Here is a 17,475-nt window from a genome sequence, read left to right as displayed (position 1 = left end):
TTCTACTATGGCGCCCAGTTTGCAGTCATCTGCAAACTTTGTCAGCCATAGTCCTCCTATGTTTGCCTGTACTTCTGAGAAGTAGATGCCGAACAACAGGGGGCCAAGGACTGAGCCCTGTGGGACACCACTTGTGACCGGCTTGGAGTCTGACATGGCGCCAGCAACTCTAACCCTGTGGGTTCTGTCCTTTAGCCAGTTTGCAACCCATCTTGTGACATATGGGTTTACATTTAAGCTGGTAAGTTTCTCTATATTACCCGAGTGGGGTATTGTGTCAAAAGCTTTTGCAAGGTCAAGGTAGGCTGTATGGACTGCCTTTCCCTCATCAATGGCCTTGGTGACTGTTTCGAAGAAGTCGACCAAGTTCAAAAGGCATGATCTGCCCTTGACGAAGCCAAACTGGGTCGGGTCCAGTGTCTGCAAGTCCCCTATGTCTTTGTTTATGAGTTCCATTATGATCCTCTCCATAGCTTTGCAGACCAGGCTTGTTAAGCTTATGGGGCGGTAATTACCAGGGTCCGTAGAGGCACCGCCTTTGTGGAGTGGGACCACAGTTGCCGTATGCCACTCCTTGGGCACGTATCCTGTGGTAAGGCTAAGATTAAACAGCTGCCTTATATGTGGGTTTAGTTCCTCGAGTTCGTGTAGCACACAGCCGGGGACGCCATCCGGTCCCATTGATGCTGTGTTTTTAGCTTTAGAGAGAGCAGCTTTCACCTGCGCATTTGAGATGTCTGGGAGGCTACACTCCGCTGGGATAGTTATCTCTCCTTTTGGGGGGGGGGAGGGGGGGTGAAGTTTGCACTGAACCTGTCTGCCAGTATGTTGGCAATGTCTGTGGGTTCAGTGATTTTTGTATCATTTTGGACTAATTTTGCGCATATCTGGGAGTTTCCACCCAGGTTTCTAACATAGCTGAAGAAGGCCTTATGATTGTCTTTTGAATCTATTGCAATTTTTCTCTCAAAGTTGGCCTTGGATGATTTTATGAGTGCTCGTATTTTTTTACTAATAATGATCAAGGGTGTCTTCTCTTTTATGGATTTTGCTCTATCATGTAACAGCTTTCTCCTCTTATTGTAAAGTTTGTTTATGGCTGGGGTCCACCAGACTGGACGTTTGCCCTTGGTGGAAACAGTCTTGGTTTTATTAGGGATTGCCTGATCCATGCAGTTCTGGAGTTGTTCGTAGAAGGCATTTGTAAGGGCTTCCGCAGCTTGGATTGTGGTTTTCACTGGCTCGGGGGCCTTGAAGGATACCACACCAGTCTTGAGTAGTGTGAAGTTTGCTGTCCGGTTCGATTCTCAGCTAGAGCATCTTCTGCGTGGAGACATGCGTGAATGGGCATACCTTCATTGAAGGTTGTGCGTCAGGGCTGGTAACTCGGCACATAAAAATTAACTACCAATCATTAGCGGACCGGAGTTCCGCTGTGGCGACCCCTAACCGGGAATAGCCGAAAGACACAACAAAAATAAAGTAAGGGTGCTGTGAGGAGCATGAGGGTATGGATAGTTTCCGCCAATAGAAGTTTGCTTGTAACTGCACTGGCTTGAGTATGTGTTTCGGGTGTTGTACTCAGTTTCAGTTACAAACAGCATATACTTGGCAGTTGTGTGAGCATGATAGTTTCAGGGACTCTGTGGATCATTGTTAAAACTGTACTCGCCCTTTATATTGTCTTGTGTAATTCATAATTATTTACTTACACATGTCTTTAGATTTTGAGCTTCATTTAAGCATCTGTAGTCTTATAGAACTGGTTCTTTGATGAAATGTTCAACTGACATTGTTAATAGTTCAGTTTGTTTATCAGCCTGATAGTTTTCCTCTGAATACATTCTTAAGATGCGAGGGTATACCTCATGTTTATTTTAACGTCTGCTGCTTCCTTGCTGTGTCTAATGCTACCGTCACTACCTCCTAGTGTTGTGTTGTTGCTTGGTTCATATTGAATTGCCTAATGCTGATACCATATTCCAGAAAGAGCTTTGAGCCCTTAGGTATTGGGGTTTAACACAATTCTTTTCACCTTTATTTTTACCCGTTGTATTTCGTTCTTGTTCTTTTAGCTGTTTGTATATCAGTACTCTAGACAACTGATGGCGAACCTGTGACACGGGTGTCAAAGGTGACATGCCACAACATTTTGGTTAACACACCAGCGTTTACCAACACCCGAGTTACCAAAGAAACTGCTTTTGCATGTGTTGCTTGTGTGAAGTGCATTGAACTATTTTGTGCCAGGAGCCAATTCAACAACACTGCTGCAGAGGTAAGGAAGTTATTAACCTCAAAGACTATTTCGGTATACTTTCTCGATAGAGTCTGCAAAGGGCAGTGCTGACATTGTTTTCTCTTCATGGTTACACTTCTGCAAAGGGCAAGTAGTCTGCATTTCTAGGAGTTTGCTGTTTTGCATTCCTCTCAACTGTCCCTCTTCCTCCCTCCTAAAACTGACACTTTTTACACTTATTAATGACAATAATTAGATTTATAGACTAATTTTACTTCAGAAAATGTATATTAGTTAATTCGCATTCATTTTTTTGCTGTCAGTTTCTCAAATTAACAGTACTAGTAGTTTAAAACTGTCCATGTCTCTTATTTCTAGATTTGTCCCTGATTCTGTTCAAATTTATAGCTGACGCACTGATGGCCTTTAATTTATTTTATTTATTTTTTTTGTTTTGGGGGGTAGTGCCACGCAAGCAGAGTCAAGTTAGCATTTTCCTAATTTTTGACACACCAAACCTAAAAGGTTCGCCATCACTGCTCTAGACTTTGGATAAGAGCAAAGACTACCAAGATAGATGTTAGTGCTTATAGTGCTGTCTAATCACCTTTGCTAGATAAACTAAACCAACATTTGTTTTACTCAGTTTTGGTCACTGCAGGAGCATGTGATTTTGATGAAAAATGTTCTCAGACAGCTTTGTGTTAGTCTTGCTGCTGTATTACATTAAAATTCACATGTACAAAGGCCTCAATAAGTACTCACTATTTTGATTTTACTTATTTGAATTGATCACAAGTTGTAGCTTTCTTTTAACAAGTTTATCGGTCTCAGACTCCATGTCCCACCCATGTCCTGGCCAACTTTCCACAATTTGCTATGCACACCACCTCAGGTCTCCCCTGAAAGGAGACAGCTGACCTTGTGGGACCAACCTGCTCAACAAATGGTAAGTAATTAAACATAAATTAATACTTCTGTATTTTATCGCATTATGATATGGTAATTATCGTTTACAGCATCTTACAAAAAAGTTAGTATCACAAATATAGCTTGAAGATAGATGCTGTCTCTATGAGCGAGAGTGGCCGTTGTTGTGTTCCTTTAAGAATAAAATTTCTAAATCAGTGCCAGTAGCCACTGTGATTTCCTCGGTTAGATTCGAGCATCCACAGGCAAATGTATACCTTAGGAGCCAGATTAATTTTGAAACATTTTCCGTAGTTGTTTTTCACATTCGCTCAGTTTTTCTTACTACTTTTGCATCAGCATGAGAGCTTCACTTAATGTCAGCACTGTCAAGCACTTTAGGTTCAGGTAGACAGCAAAATGTAGACCTTTATTGCATCATTTCTTCCTTAGAGCATCCTCACTTAAAAGTATGTGTGACCCATGGGGATGCATCCAATAACTGGAGAGTATTCACTGACTTCATAGAAGAAAGGAAACAAATTAGGATTTGTGGGATAAAGTTTTAAGTTCTTGTGTTCTGTATTGGTGTTCAACTTCATTCAAATACACGGCTTGGTGCTATAAAATTTTAATACTTGGTGGTGAGTTGGGGTGGGGATGCAGAGGATAAAATAATATGTTTTGCTTCTGACCAATGTTAGATTTTATTAAACATTAATTATTTTTCTTTTCTTCTAGCACTGCCAAAATTAATTAAGGGCCACAGTACTTTAATTGACACAATGAGGTAGTGGCCTCCCCTTAGTGTATTGGTAATTCCCCAAGTTTTTGTGCTCAATGGCAATATTTTTTTTTTTATAAATTTACAGTAAATCCATTTATTTAAGGCTGTCCTTTACTTCATCATGGAAGACTTGCATGTATGTTGGATGCATTGTTGTAGATTTTGATATCCTGGTAATCAGTATCTTGGTAATTATTTCATAGTGATTTAAGACAGTTTGGAAAACTCATGATCAGAAGTAGCGAGGCTGATAGTTTTATATCTGAGGCTTCACTCCGAGTGCCAGTTTTCATTGCATTCCCATGTTTCACAAGGCTTCAGATGGTTCTTCGTGTTTCACTGTTGCAGTCCTTACATTTGGGTTATCTGCTTGCAGGTAGCCCTCAGTCGGCCTGATTAACAAAGTCTTGGGTCCTGCGTCTGTTGCTGTCTCTTCTTCCATGACATCAGGTCGTCAGGGGTATAAAATATGCAGCCGACGCCATTACATCTTGTCTTTCTTGCTGTGCAGTGCACAAAGCAGAAGCAGTTCGCAAGTGCCGGTCGGCCATCTCCTGAAATTTTCATTTTCGAGTTTCAGAACCAAAGTCTTCAACTAAAGCTAAGTATCCCATTGGGGAAACTTTTTCTTGCTCCTTACTGATATCAGTAAAAGTTAATAATTGCATTACTTGTGTAAAGCAAATACCTCAAAGATTTTCATTCGTACTGTATTCCTTGCCTAGGCCCTGACCACAACGTACTTTGCTGTCGGTTTTGTGCTTTATTTAATCAGTGCACTATCCGTCGTTTGTATATTTTCACCTCTAAATATTTCGGTTCTCGGTTTAATTATCCAGAAATGTCAGTTAGCCATTCAACTACCGGGATCCCAAAAAAATACAAAGATAAAGACAGAGACAGGCCGCAGAGGTCCAAAATTGCAGACGACGCTTCTCCTAAGCCAGTCGACAGTTCGCCGGTACTCAGTGAGGTGCTTTCGCAGCCCCTGATACCCGCTACTTCTGAGTCTCTACCTTGGATGGGTCCAGAGCCACTGTGCAACCACCGGCTTCTGAGGGTGTATTCAGGCCTACGGACTTGCATATTAAACTGACGCCTCCTTCGTTACTTAGGCCTAAATCTCGATCCAGGCCTAAAAAACCAACACCGAGACCACATGCTCAGGCCTGTTTGCCTAAAAAACAAATGATAAGAATGGCTGAAGATCTAATAACTCTAATCAGGGGTCGCCAACCCCACCCCCCCCAAGAGGCCTAGGACTGAAGTTGATTATGAATCTTTTGATCAGGATTCTGTTGATGTTCATAGTGTTTCACTGTTGCAGTCGTTACAATTGGGTTATCCTGCTGGCAGGCTACCTGCAGTCGGCCTGAATTCCAAAGTCTAGGTCCTGCGTCGGTTGCTGTCGCCTCTTCCCTGATGTCAGTGCGCCAGGGGTATAAATGATGCAGCCGATGCCATTTTCTTCAGTCTTTCTTTCCATGCGGTGCCCGAAGCAAAAGCAGTTCGCAAGTGCCAGTCGGCCGACTCCTGAGATTTTCGTGTTCGAATTTCAGATTCGAAGTCTTCATTAAAAGCTAAGTACCCCGTTGGGGAAACTTTTTTTTTTGCTCCAGACCGATGTCAGAAAAAGTTAATTGTATTTCTTGTGGGAAGCAAATACCTCATAAGGACTTTCATTCCTATTGTATTCCTTGCCTAGGCCCTGACCACGACGTAGCTAATTGTCGGTTCTGTGCTAGATTTAACCAACGCACTATTAAGCGTCTGTACGATTTTGCTTTTCACTATTTTGGCAGAAGATTTAATTACACGATGTCGTCGGATAGCCATCCGACTACCGCTGTTCATAAGAAACGCAAAGAAAAGGACAAGCATCCGAGGTCCTAAACTGGCAACAAGGCTTCTTTTAAGCCAGTCGCCGGTTCTCAGTGAGGCGCTTTCGCAGCCCCTGACGCCCGCTACTTTAGAGCCGCAGGTTGCTACCAACTCCCACGTGGAGCCGACTAGGCTGCTTGGATACTCAAGGTATTGGAGCCTCGGAAACCATTCCCTCAGATGGGTCTAGAACCACTGAGCAGTCATTGGCTTCTGAGGGTGTTTTCATGCCTACACAACTATATGTAAAAACGACTTCAGCTTCAAAGGCAAAGACTAAAGCACCTTTAAAGACAAAGAAGCAAGTACAACAGCCACATGGACAGGCCTCCATGCCTAAAAAACAGATGCTCAAAATGGCCGAAGACCTAATTACTTTGATCAGGGGTTCTCATCCCCCTCCTGATAAGAGGCCTAGGCAAGAGACAGAATATGAATCTTCTGATCAGGTTTCCATTTCTTCTGATTCCTCTTCTGATCAGGAATATTCTCTTCCTCCCTATGAGGATTCTGATGCTGAAGAATCTATCCCTTCAGCCTCTCCTCCTGAGGATTATTCTTTTGGGGAAACTCTGCATACCATGAGGGCACATTTCCACTGGGAGAGCCAAGATTATTCAGAATCTAAGAAAAGGCTCAGAGATTTCCTTTTACTACCTCAGCACAGGCCCCTTGCTATTCCACCTGTTAGACATTGTAGATGTTTTTTCAGAGTCCAGTCTGACTCCCTGCCCTCCAGCTCCTGTTAAGCCTGACAGATATTACAGGGTTCCTGATTCACATAAATGTCTTTTTAAAAACCCTGCTGCTCACCCAGAAACTATCTCTCAGGGTCCCAAAGGGGTCAAGGCTTCCACTGCAAAAAACCCTACCCCTTCTAACAGGGATTGTAGGGCACTGGATAGATGGGGAAAAAAGATTTGCACTTCTGCAACCTTGGCTACAAGGGCTTTAAATTGCCAGTTCCATATGCTTAAATATCAGAAATATATTATGTCACTGCTTAAACAGAAAATGTTGATAAATTATGAATGTGCAGAAAATAAAGAAATGCAGGATTTGTTGCATGCGGCTGAACAAGTTGGAAAACATACTTTGCAATGTGGTTTTGATTCTTTGGAAGACTCCTGCAGGGCCGCTGTTACGGGTTCTGTCATCAGGAGGCATGCTTGGTTAAAGGAACAGAATTTGCCTGATCATGTTAAAGCAAAATTATTAGATGCTCCATTACAGCATGATGCTTTGTTCAGTGTTTAAGCAGAAGAGCTGTTGAAGAAAATGGAGGACAAAGCAAAATCTATGCAAACAGTCAAGGATTTCTTACAGGTACAGCCTCCTAGATTTAGCAGACACTGGCATACAAAGAATTGATCCTTTCCAGTGTCAGACAGGCCACAAAGGGGCAGATACAGACGCCCTAGAGGCAGATCCTAGCCCCAAGGCTCATACAGGTCTAAACAATGGGGTGCTTCTACCGCCAAAAGCGGAGAAGACAAATTACAGCCATACAGGAAACAGTCCCAATGACTTCACCCTACCTGCGCCAAGCACTTATCTAATGGCAGCACCATTAGGGGGAAAACTAGCACTTTTTCATCAAAATTGGCACATAATAACCCAGAACAAATGGGTCTTGAACATAATGTCACAAAGCTACAAGTTTCACTTTCATACCCTGCCAAGGGCACACGGTTTGCCAGACCTGCCAAAAAATCAATGGGCAGAGGCACAAAAACAAGTTTCATCCCTCATTGACGTGAGGGCCATTCAGCAAGTATCAGAGCAAGAGCAGGGACAAGGATTTTACTCAAGACTGTTCTTGGTGCCCAAAAAGGACAAAGCCTGGAGACCAATACTGGACCTATCAATTCTAAACACATATCTGGATTCCAAAATTCAAGATGTTGACTTTGCAGCAGCTTCTGCCCATGCTGGGCAAGAAGGCTTGGCTTGTGACACTAGATCTAAAAGAGGCATACCTGCATGTCCCAATCAGACAATCATGCAGAAGATACCTCAGATTCATAGCTGGCTCAATGCACTACCAATTCTCTGCACTGCCCCTTGGCTTATCTACTGTGCCCAGGGTCTTCACAAAATGCCTGGCTCCGGTAATTACATTCTGCAGACAAAGAGGAATACAAATATATCCTTACTTGGACGACTGCCTTATTCAGGCAGAGAACAAGGACATTCTACTACAGCATCTGGCGTTTGTAAAAAGATTACTAACATGCCTAGGGTACACAATAAACGAAAACAAATCAAAACGAATACCCTCTCAAGAGATAATATTCCTGGGTGCAAGCTTAAATACAACTGCCCAGATGGCTTATCTCACGCCAGACAAACAAAGGCAACTGACTACTTACTTCAAACTTTTGGCAACAAAAGCCCAGTTATCTGCAAGAAAAATTCTGCAGGCTTTGGGCTTCATGGCATCCTGCATTCTGCTAATTCCATATGGAAGACTGCATATGAGGAAACGTCAATGGTACCTGAAAAGTGTTTGGACTCAACATTGCCACAGCCTGGGAACAATAATTACCCTTATTCCCTGTCTGCAACAGGAGTTTCGATGGTGGGCAAAGGCCTGTCACCACAACAAGGGGCAGACATTCACCTTACCCACAGCCAGTTAAACATTAACAGACGCATCAGGTTATGCCTGGGGGGCCCACGTGGCAGGAAAATGTATTCAGGGCACATGGTCTACAAACCAAATGCATCTACATATCAATCAAGAAGAGATGCTAGCTGTTCAGAATGCCCTGACAGCCTTCAAGGATCAACTTCATCCGGGACAACTACTGATAAAGACGGACAATACTACAGTTATGTGGTATATAAACAAGCAGGGAAGAACTCATTCCTATCCCCTTTGCAGACTAGCCATGACTTTGTGGGACACAGCATTGACTTACCAAGTACATCTGCAGGCACAATTCCTGCCAGGAAAGATAAATACTCTGGCAGACGAACTAAGCAGAAATCTCATGGATCCCCATGAGTGGAAATTGGATCCACATGTCTTCCGCATAAGGAAATGGGGATGCCCGGACATAGATCTATTTGCCTCCCCTCACAACTGCCAACTACAGACATTCTGCACAAGGACTTACCAAAAGCAAGCATGGAAAGTGGATGCTCTATCTTTCAGCTGGAAAAACCTAACAGTATATGCCTTTCCTCCACTGCCTCTCCTCCCCAAGGTACTCCTAATGGTCAGACAAGAGAAGCAAAAATTATACTGATTGCCCCAGACTGGCCACGCCAGCACTGGTACCCAATCCTAAGGAACATGTCTCCATGCCCAGCCTGGGCATTACATCAAATTCCTGACTTACTGACCCAACAAAACAATCAGATCCTGCACAGCCAACTCAAGACCTTAAATCTGGCAGCATGGCTGATAATGTAGTCATTCAAACCACCCCTCTTTCTAAAGCGGTGATGGATGTTATTTTAGAGGCCAGGAGGCCTAGTACCAGAAAATAATATGCAGAAAAATGGAAGAGATTCTGTGCTTGGAACCAGGCACAAGGAAATGACACGATTGTACCAAATATTCCTCAGATTTTACAGATAAAATCCAATTCCTTTTGCAGTATAAACAAAAACGGTGCAGCTCGAACAGTACAAAAACACGTTTAATGACACAAATCCACAAAGGTGCTTCTACAGGTTTAGCGCTTTCATCTCTTTTATATACAGACTTCCTCAGAACCAAAATATTTAATCACCAGCTTTCATTATAAAGAAAATTTGGCACCAAAATTCAAAAAGATTCCATTGCTGCCTTAAAGAGACATTCATCGATGCCTCACTTACATATTAATACATAACTTATATATTAACTATTAGTCTTATACATTTGATTTATATAAACCTATAATCCATTAGTTAGGCATTAATTGATCTTATGCTGTATATAATATATATATAATAAAGATATTTTGTAGTATATAGATATGTTAAAAATGTTAAAAATATATTAAAAATGTTGAAAATTATGTCTGATGTATACACATATTGACTTACTATACTCTAAAAAATCCACATTCAATAATACATAAAAACATTTCCTAAAATAATTAATGTTATTATTAACTGAAGTATATGAATACACTTCAATAATCATCTAGAATGGAATGTCCAGGTGACAATTGATGAAATATGTATAATATAATATATATGTACCCTATGTTAAAACCCCAACTTGATTAATCAAGTGTGAGGAAAGGTTTGATACTAATACTTTCATTTATGCCTGGAAGACTGGTTGCATCTGTAAATATCTGCCACTTGCTTTCCATCATGGCTAAATATACTTTCCAATTACCCCCACAAACACTACTTTCAACATGTTCTAAAATAGTGAATTTAAAATAATGTTGGTTCCCTTTGCTTTTAATGTGCTTGGACAAGGCATTCTTTGTATCTTTAATCTGAATTTTATAATAATGTTCATATATTCTTTTTTTAAAATTCCGCTCAGTCTTACCTATGTAAAATGCTGGGCATTCGACACACTTAGCAAGGTATACCACTTGTCTAGTATTGCAATTCCCTGCCTTACTTTTTATATGTCTTATTGATGTTATCCAACTTAAATCGCACCTCTTCATTTATATATTTGTGTCATTAAACGTGTTTTTGTACTGTTCGAGCTGCACCATTTTTGTTTATACTGCACAAGGAATTGGATTTTATCTGTAGGTTCTACAGTTGATTCATTCCTTAGATTTTGCAATACTTAACTGAGATGCTGGACAAAGGCCTATCCTTTTCATCTATTAAAATTCATGCCTCTGCCATTTCAGCTTATTACAATATAGAGCCACCTATTTTTTCTCATCCTTTACTAAGGCAGTGCCTCAGAGGAGCCAAAAACTTAAGGCCTCCAAGGAGCTCACCAATGCCTGCATGGGACCTCAATTATGTCTTGGAAACACTCACCCTGCCTCCTTTTGAGCCAGCCACAGCAGCTGACAAAAGTTTTATCTTGGAAAACAGCTCTGCTCCTAGCAATAACCTCTGCAAGACGAGTCCCAGAGCTACAGGCACTCATGGCTGTAGAACCTTTTATCATTTTCCACCCAGGTAGTGTTTCTCTGAGGACAAACACGACATTTATGCCTAAAGTAGTGTCCAATGTGGCCCTTAACCAAACTATTCACTTGCCTACCTTTTATCCAAACCCACAGAGTAAGGGTGAGAGACTCCTGCATTCTTTGGACATACACAGACAGCTGCTCTTCTACTTGGACAGAAGCAAAGCTTTCAGAAAGACTGAGCAATTACTAGTGGCATATCCTGCAGGATCACAAGGAAAGGCTATCTCAAAGCAGACTATTTCAAATTGATAGGCCACTGCATTAGTTTCTGTTATTCACAACATGGCAAATCAGTGCTTAAGGGCATTAGGCCACATTCAACCAGAGCAGCAGCCACTTCAGCAGCCTTCCTCAAGACATTTTAGAGGCTGCAACCTGGAGTTCAGTGCACACTTTTACAAAGTGCTTTCATTTACCACTCTACTCTAAATCCAGGGCAGGCTTTGCCACTGCAGTTCTGCAGGGCCTCATAGCTGCTCCTAATACTATTTAGCTCCAGCCACCCAACCTCAGCTTTGGGATTCAACCCAATTGTAATGACTGCAACAGTGAAACACGAATATAGTACAGTTGTGTACCTACCATAAATGTAGATGTTCGAGTGTCTTCACTGTTGCAGTCCAGGTTACCCACCCACCATCCCCCTTAACTTTGCTGGAACTTAACTGTACTTCTCTATTCTATACAACCTAAGTGGTGTATTTGCTTGTAGAGGAAGGAATTATTTACTTTGGTGCATGCATGATTTATGGATATATTTTTAGCCTACCCTTTTGGGGGCACCTGACATCTGGAGCAAGAAAAACTGAAGAAAATTGCGTCGGCTGCATCATTTATACCCCTGGCGCACTGACGTCAGGGAAGAGGCGACAGCAACCGACGCCAGACCTAGACTTTGGAATTCAGGCCGATTGCGGGTAGCCTGCCAGCAGGATAAAACAATTGTAATGACTGCAACAGTGAATACTATTCTCTGTCTCATATCGTCTACTTAGAGGCGATCTCTGCTTGACTTACAAAGCCATGTCTGACCCAGCTCTGTTAGAAATGCTACATCTAAAGAAATCCCAATCCCTCCGCACCACACGCTCCAGAGACCTCAACCTCATTACCACAATTAACAGAACATGCTGGAGGGACAGGTTCATAACCCAGAGACTGCCCATGCTGTGGAACAGACTTCCCATACATGTCAAGCAGAGCACCTCACTGGCCGTTTTCAAGAGTAATCTTGATGAGTGGATGGGAACTAGAAAATTCACCCCGGGGAATCGCTCCAGTGGCTCTACTCGACAGAGGCACTAGGAACTAAGGTTGGGTGGCACGATGCCAGGGTAATCCTATGGGCTAGGCTCGTAAAGGCTCCAAGGCCATTAGCCTAGTGCACACACACCTATGAAACTACACACCTATGGATGCTGACAAACAGCTTGGGTGATATCTTGACAGAGTAAAATATTTCAAAACTTTTTATCAGTTCTTTTCTTGTAAAGGTAAGAAAAAAAGGACTTGTAAAATCAGAGTATTTCCAAATGGTTGTCTCATGCCATTACCTTTTGTTATATCTACCAGAATAAAACTGTTCAGGCAGATTCGGGGCTCATTCCACTGGTGTCTTCGTTTCATCTAAAATCTAACACTTTCCAAAAAAACACAAAGTATTCTGTAAGAAACATCTTGGTCTTCTGTGCACATGTTTACAAAGCTCTTTATAAAAGTGTCCTTCTCCTGATCTAGGACAGGCTTTGCTTGGACCACTGTCCAAGACCTCTTGGACCCTAATCTTTACTCCTCCCAGTCATGTTAAGTTGTGATAATCTACCCATATAGCTTAGGCAACTGCTGTAGTGATCCATATGAAGAACATAATGCAATTGTGCAAGTAAACTTACCACAAAGGTAATGGTTGAATGATCACTGCTACAGTAGCTGCTCCCTCCCTCCACCGTCCTTATTCTTTATGCTGTGGTGTAGACATCTGTTATTATTTTCTTAACATTGTACTTCTCATTGCTTTAGTCTCCCTCTCTCTGTTGGCATGAAAGATTTGAAGGACTTGGCACCCAAACTAGTCTCTTAGTTCATCTTGAGGAGACTTAATGGTCTGGGTGTGTGGGAAGCACTATGAAGCTTTGAAAGCTGGCTGACTGTTATATCCTTAGCAGGATATAACCTGTAGAGTTTAGTCTACTGCAGCACTGATCATTCGAACATATACTGTTATGGTACGTTTACTCACACAGCTGTACTTTCTAAAGCATTTGACACAACACAGGTTCTCAACAGTGACTTGATATAATTTGTTAAAGGACATTCAGATGTGGAATATATAAGATGCTAAATTTGTGTGTAGCTGTTAACTTGAAATTATGCCATCTTGGTTCATTTTGCTATGCTACATAAAGATATGATTCTCAGTTTTTTGAAATGCTGCTTCATAACCGCATTTTTTCCCCCAAGGGCAGGTGTAGGAAAGTTTAACAAAAAAATTGATAAGAGCAGTTAGACTGGGGGGTGGGGGGAGCTGGAGCTACAGGAAGGTGCTTACTCACTTTCCCGAAGTTGAACAGAATATAATCTATTTATTGTACTGTGTAAATTAAATGTATTTAGTGACAGTACTTTTCTGTCCCTACCCAGTATGTTAGCACCCTAGAAACTTAATTGTGTATTACACAACATATTTTGTCTCCAACATTCATGCTTAGCAAGTCTTGTCAGTTATCATGCTGCTTTATTCTGTGCATGTCTAGTTGTGTTATATTTTCTGTATTTCTCATTAGCTTGAATGCTTTACTAGAAATCAGTTGTAATGCTTTCTGCTTTGTTGATTTCTTAAATGAGGGACTAACAAAAATACTGCATCAAGGAGCAATTTATTGTGTTTGTAAAAGGAAAATCAATATTGTAAATTGCATATTTACTGAGTAACTGTTTAATTACTGTCTTGAATTTTAGGGTGAAGATGCAACACAAAGTTCTGCAGGACAGCAAGGTAATATTAATGTGCCTTAAAAAGATTTTTACTATTGTTGTCTAGCTAAGAAAGAAGAGAGCACATCTCTGAATGACACCTTGATTACCAAGCTAAAAAATTAGAAGGAAAAAGGTAAAGCATTGTTGAAGTGAAAGGAAGGGGGGTGGATATGTTTGTTGAAGAAGAGCCAAGTATCAAAAAGATTTTAAATCTGTGTCTTCAAATGAGCATTATTTAAAAGTATGATTACCAAAATCTCTTCATATGGATTGCCACCTGCATCATCTTTTGCCATCAGGTAAATCCCCGCATTTGGAAATTAAAGGACATTTTACCAGGGACATGTCTGCTTTCAACACTTTCCTCATAAAAAATGTCTTCTTCCAGAAATTATTGTTTAAGTCAGTCGTCTGTTCATGCTTTCCCAAAGTGTTTTGCTTGAACTGTGACTCTAGGAATCATGATACTTTTGATACTTCTGGATTTTGTCCTTTGAACTTTCATGTCTAGACCATCATCTGACTCCTCTATGTGTGTGTACGCATTTATATTTCTTGTGATTCCTTCCTTTCAGTTGAAGATGTATCCTGTCATTGTTTGACATAAAAGATACAGACTAACTGAATCAGTCCATCTGTGAGAGGGTTGTACCTGGGGGGTTATGATTACTCTTCTGCCTTCCCCTGTAAACAGATGGCTTCACTATTCAGCAGACGCACTTGGAGTTCTTACTAACTTAGGATTGTATTTATTTAAATATCTTTGTGCAGTGTTGGTGCTTAGTGGGTAGATAGAATGCACTCACCTAGTGGCTTGGGTGATTTCGTAGACACAGGGCAAGTCAGTGTTGTCATGGTTTGAAATTTGACATCGTTGTACATGCGTGCAAAAGGTGCATCTGCTGTCAGACGTGAGTTTAAGCATAATAACTGAATTGATAGAGAGAGGATATTCCAGTCATAGATCCAGTTTTGAAGGTCTTCTTTCGTATCAGCTGATAAGCTAAAAATGTATTTGTTTTTATTCCTTGAATGTGTTTCATATTTGTTAGAAACTTTTTTTTTTCAAATGTTTGCCTTCCACCTTTGTTAGAAACTGTTTTTTAAATGTTTATCTTCTACCCATCTCTACGTGACACTTCTTGTACCCATTTAGCCATTTGGGTTGGGTACTAGGCATCCCTAAGCTAGGTGTCAGACCTACAAGTCTACTCATTCCTGCCCATGAATCCTTATTGACCTATCAGTTCAACCCAAGGTGACTAGAGTCTAATGGTAGGGAGCAGGCCAGGTATTGAGTACCGCAGATTTGCTTACATATCATTCTTTCCTTTAGGCTGCTTGCGGACTCCCTGTAGCTGCCTGGTTGGGAGAGGAGGTATGAGTTCTGCCACACACAAACACACCCACACCCCCCTCCTGTTTCCACGGCTCAGCAGAAGGGTCCCTGCCATATGCAGCATTCTCAAGTGTCTGCAGTCAAATGATACACGCAACAATCTCTAGAAGTCACCAATAGTATGGGCCAAACACCCTCCTTACTTCCATTGAGGATGTGAAGGTGGCATTGGCCATTCAGGCTCATCCTCTGTTTCTGTATCAGAAATTGAACATGGGTCAGCTAGACTGTAGTCAGGGCATCATTCCTCTGCACCTCAAGGCTGGGCTAAATTCTACCCCCCCCCCCACACACACACACACACACACACACACACACACACACACTTTCCTGAAACCCTTACTGTTGTCTCAGGAGTGCTTCTGAGTTTTAAGAAATTAATTTTTAGTCATGGCGAAAATTGATGCATTGTAAGAATTTATTTTTTTTAATGTTTTTATACATCCCTACAGGAATGAGCATGATGACCACTTTGCCTGTACCTATTTGTTATGTTGTCAAGGGACACACAAAGCCAAAGCACCAGAAACAACCCAAAAAAAAAAAAAGACTAAAAAACGATCCAAATACATCACACGAACAAACTTTTAATTAAAAAAAACAGTATTAAGCGCTTTCATCTCATTGTGAGTGACTTCATCAGAATACAAAGCTAAACATTTCCTACTATGTTTAAATAGCCCATTCAAGTGACCAACCAAAATTATGAGAATAAAGTGATATACATACAGGAACTTATAATACAACATTTAAAATAATACACTAGACAAAAGCTTTTATAATAAATCCATAATAAATAAATAATATATATATATATATATATATATATATATATATATATATAAATATTAGTTCTTTCATTTAACATAGGGGAAATTGATATGTCATTTAATCCAGGGGGGGGGGGACATTGCAGTAATCTAAGCTGCCACTCAGTCACTTTCTTTCTTAAATTATTTTCCAGTCTCCTCCCCTTTGATCCAATTTAATTATATCTAAAATACCAAACATGAACTTTGTGTGAAAGCTGTGCAAAACAGGGAATGCTTATACAGAGATTTAATTTTTCATTTCATTTAAATGTTCATATATTCTGCATTTAGTGTACGATCCATTTTACCCACATAAAAGTTTGTACATGTCATACACAGTTAAATAAATCACTCTGCTTGTACAACAGTTTTCTTTCTTAAAAAATTTAACTTTTTAAACAATTATTTAAAACTATACAAGGGGTTGTAATTATATATGAACACTAACTGCAACTACCACATGCCCTAGACCCAAAATCTGTTTTTCTTCCTTCTAGTTTACATTCAGAAAGCTTCTTAAAATTTGCCCTGGTTTTATTAACAAATCTAGACCTTTCTCCAGCTTTATTAAAAATCTCATTATTTGTCTTAAAAATATTCCAATTACTTTGAAAAGCCTTCATTATTTTACCAGTAAGATGGTTAAGTTGTAATACACATGCTTTATCATTTGTTGTTGTACAAGCCGAGTATTTATAATTATTTATTTATTTATTATGGATTTATTATAAAAGCCTTTATCTAGTGTATTATTTTAAATGTTGTATTATAACTTCCTGTATGTATATAATTTTATTCTCACAATTTTGGTTAGTCAGTGAATTCATGATGTCACTTGAATGGGCTATTTAAACAAAGTAGGAAATGTTTAGCTTTGTATTCTGATGTGGTCAAGGGAGCCAGGGATTACCAGTCAGGTAAGAGCCATATAGTCCATTTGTTCCTCCCTGAGGGTCCGCATGAACTTGTGCACCCATGGTTAGTCAACTAGTAGAGAACAGGCTAGCTGTACTGGTCCTACATAGTGGCCTCCCCCATCCCTCTCAGAGCACCTCCCACCTGCAGTTCTTCAAAGCTATGCTGTAGAGGTGAGATTTGCACATGGCAGGGTAGGTTTAATAGACTAGAGCTTCACAGGGTAGATATCGTGCTGGATGTCACATTCCTCCAAGATAGATGAACAGACACTGTCCACTGAATTCCATCCTTCCTTGCCAGCTCCTGCAGGAGCCCAAGTCACTATTTGAATTTGAGTGTGCTGTGACAGAGCATTATTCTTGTACACCACAAAACTGCCCTTTATGTATAGGTTTGTTAAGTATATTTATTTCTGGCATCAGTTGGTGGTGAGAAGA

At 40.7% G+C, this 17,475-nt stretch overlaps 1 protein-coding gene across 1 annotated transcript in view; it reads left to right on the top strand.

Moving 5' to 3' along the window:
* LOC122801612 (baculoviral IAP repeat-containing protein 8-like) overlaps positions 1 to 17,475 on the top strand; it is a 160,543-nt gene that overhangs the window by 11,419 nt on the left and 131,649 nt on the right. The window contains exon 2 of the mRNA XM_044071088.1: positions 13,892 to 13,928. The gene's annotated coding sequence lies outside the window, so the exon portion shown is untranslated. The remainder of the gene's footprint in view (positions 1 to 13,891; positions 13,929 to 17,475) is intronic.

This window comes from Protopterus annectens, chromosome 5.part0 (assembly GCF_019279795.1).
Source record: "Protopterus annectens isolate FY-2018-M chromosome 5.part0, PAN1.0, whole genome shotgun sequence".
In the NCBI taxonomy this organism is placed as follows: domain Eukaryota; kingdom Metazoa; phylum Chordata; order Ceratodontiformes; family Protopteridae; genus Protopterus; species Protopterus annectens.
Note: the sequence above shows the minus strand (reverse complement) of the source record. Positions and strands in the feature narration are given on the sequence as shown.